The sequence below is a fragment of the Triticum aestivum genome, chromosome 1D (assembly GCF_018294505.1).
Source record: "Triticum aestivum cultivar Chinese Spring chromosome 1D, IWGSC CS RefSeq v2.1, whole genome shotgun sequence".
NCBI lineage: Eukaryota > Viridiplantae > Streptophyta > Magnoliopsida > Poales > Poaceae > Triticum > Triticum aestivum.
In genome coordinates this window covers 71,185,589-71,188,628 of record NC_057796.1, presented here as the reverse complement: position 1 = coordinate 71,188,628, position 3,040 = coordinate 71,185,589, and the positions used below count along the sequence as shown (strand labels likewise).

The 3,040-nt window shown below is 41.2% G+C and overlaps 1 long non-coding RNA gene across 1 annotated transcript; it reads right to left on the bottom strand.

Moving 5' to 3' along the window:
- Window positions 1-1,139: 1,139 nt before the first annotated feature.
- Window positions 1,140-2,393, bottom strand: LOC123165573 (uncharacterized). Its single transcript, XR_006483067.1, has 2 exons — window positions 2,111-2,393; window positions 1,140-2,017 (listed from the first exon to the last, which is right to left on the bottom strand). It is a non-coding gene; the product is annotated as an uncharacterized lncRNA (long non-coding RNA).
- Window positions 2,394-3,040: the final 647 nt, after the last annotated feature.

Here is a 3,040-nt window from a genome sequence, read left to right as displayed (position 1 = left end):
GAGCTAGGCTCACTTCCCCAAACATCTTGAACTAGGTGACCGCATTTTAGTTTTGAAGGTCTCATAGTAACTCGGATGAAGATGACTCAAAATCCAAGTTGTTCGGTTTGATGACGCGAGGTTCCATGTTGGGGTCTTTTTTTTATTTCCGGTTATCTTGAGAGTGTAATACATCACGCCTCATGCAAGACATACATCAATGTTTGTCTGGGTCGGGCTACTGAATTTTGGTCACGAAAAAGGCTGGACTGTTTGAGCTCTAGAAATTTCTTACGACCTTGGATTGAGATGGCCCAAAACCCAAAGTTGTTCGCTTCGACAAAGATCTTTTCGTTTAGGGTAATGTTGATAACTGTTTCATCTAAGACCATCTTAATTACAATTTTTGCCACCCAAAATCTGGTGTCAAGACGGGTGTCAATCAGGGTGTAGAGATCGGGGACGTCTATCCTTTCTGGAGAAAATGATACGATGATGAAATATTACTTGTGTAATTTATGTGCTTCTGCATCTATCTTGTACTGTCGAATTCAACGGACCCATGGATAGGATCATAGGAGTCTTGTTATCCTTGGTTATGGTCCTGCTCACCACTGCACTAGTCCTTGAGCTCCCTTTCCAGCACATCTACTCATTTGCTTTGCTGAAAACCCCATCCATCCTTGAGAATCTTCAACAGTTCATCGCTTGCTAATGGCCAATTAGTCACTATCATTGCCATCAAAGAAAATCAATTAGCATCAGACAAGAGAGGTAATGTGCTGACGTGACCGGATTAATTCCCAGCCACAGCTCGTATCGTTGGGCAGAATTAAATTAAGGGAACTTTGTTCCTGCCACTCTAGTTTTTTCCCCCTTTTTTTCTTGTGTAACTCTTAAAATTGGCATTTCGCTTTTGCCACTAGTTTTTTCAGCAGAAAATATTGGTCACTCCATAGGTGTCACGCGATCAAGTTAGTATAGTCCCTTTCTGATTGTAATACCAATGTCGATGACTGCTGCCTCAGAAATTAACATTTTCCTCATACAATAATGATGATGAGACCATGGCATCAGCATTAGCGCTAGCATGCATTAGCATGCGGTGCACCTAGAGCTAGAAAGGCCCACGGCATCACTCACACGGCGCCAGGCTCAAATCAATCGATTGGATCTGTCCCCAAACCGAGACAGACCTATATTCCACAACAATTGAAGATTGAACAGTAAAAAGAGGATGCGGAAAGATTCTACTGTGGCAAAAAAGAAAGAGGATGGAACTGATCATATGCCGGTAAATTAGGCGTGCAAATGGGTAACTTTAACTCCGAGCCTAACTAGTTTAATCAAATGAACTAAAAATTTCCAAAGATACTTATTTTGGTATTTTTGGTTCATTTGATTGAGCTAGGACCAAAGTGTACCTTCACATCCACCAATTTGCATCCCTTAACGGTAATGGTTCTTCAAAAGTAGAGCTAGAGATCGATATGGGTGTATGCATCATTCCATATAGAGCCCAGCTGCGAAGCCTTCAGAAAAAAGGGTAGTGACACCATTGATTTCAAGAGGAGCAGTAAGCACACAGAGAGAATTGCGGTATAGTTAGCAACGGGGACGAAACCCATCGGGTTTTGCCTTCCCAAACCCATCCCCACGAGAAAATCGTAAACCCATCCCATCCCCATCACCGTATGCGGGGCTAGTTTTCTGCCCGTCCCCTAAACCCATTAGGTTTCGAGGAACCCACAGGAAACCCACGATAAAATCAAAATATTTCAACAAACACTTTAAAGTTGGAATCATCATGGCATCTTTCACATCTCCAAGCCTCCAAACGACCATCTTCAAATCTTCCAATGCCAAATCAAAGTGCCAAGTCCTAGGGAAGATCAAAATTCGCTCAAGCTAAAGTTAAACATGAGAAAAATATGCATATTAGTATATGAAATTTGCAAGTACCTGTACTTCACCTGCATTCCCTCTTGAATATCTTGAAAACAACTCCAAAAGCTTTGTCCTTATTCATTATCAACATCTATGAGAATCAAATAATTAGTAATGAACATCTTATGAAACATTGCAGCAAGATAATGATAAACTTTATGATGATATGTAAAGAAAGACACACCTTTATATTTGTTTCTTATCCAATCTTGTGAACACATCAAGGCCTCTAAGATTTCGAGGGTAAGATGACTACGGTGGTAAAAAATAATGTAATTTCGCTGGTATTGCCGGGTTTCGGGTTCGGGGACTACCGAAACGGGTGTATACCCACGAAACGTGTCGGGTTGTATAATGTGCCCAACAACAATCCCGCGGGGATGAAAAGATACCCATCCCCGTCCCCTAATAGGGTAAAAACCCACGGGGACGCGGGTTTCGGGGCCTCATTGCCATCTTGAGGTTGGATGGTGCGTGGATGGTGCAAGTGTGTACAGCATATCTTGTCATATGGACCTGGTTTGCTTAAAAGCTGGCCCTATGGATGGAGAAAGATAAGAGGGCTGTGAGGTGTCGGCAGGAGGGGAAAGGGACAGGTCAAGTCGCTCCAGCATCGCCAGTTATAAGCATTATTAATCAACCACATTGCGCACTAATCACACAAATCTAGGTAGGGAGATGCACACTGTCATCCTTCGACAAAAGCTTGGATGCTTTACATATCAGATCATTTGAGATTTGGTTACTGGCCCGCCCTGCGGCGAGGAGATGGTACATATATAAAAAGTTAATTTTGCTATGCATGTGGGGCTTATAAAAGTTAATTTTTTTTTTTTTGGGTTCCTTTTGGACAGCAAAGTTGTGAGCGAAGATTGGAGTATCAAGAGATTGTCGTTTGTTGTGTTTGTGAGGAAGACTTTTCTGCTATGTTTTACGTGTTTTATCTTTGGCCATTACTTTGATTAATACTATTGTATGCATAAAAAATATAACATCGGAAGCTTTGTTCAAATATGAATCCAATGATATATTTTTTTCTTAAACATAGCACATGTTTACATGAACAATTAATTTTCAAATTTTACTTTTGAAATGTGTGTGCACCATGTATCGA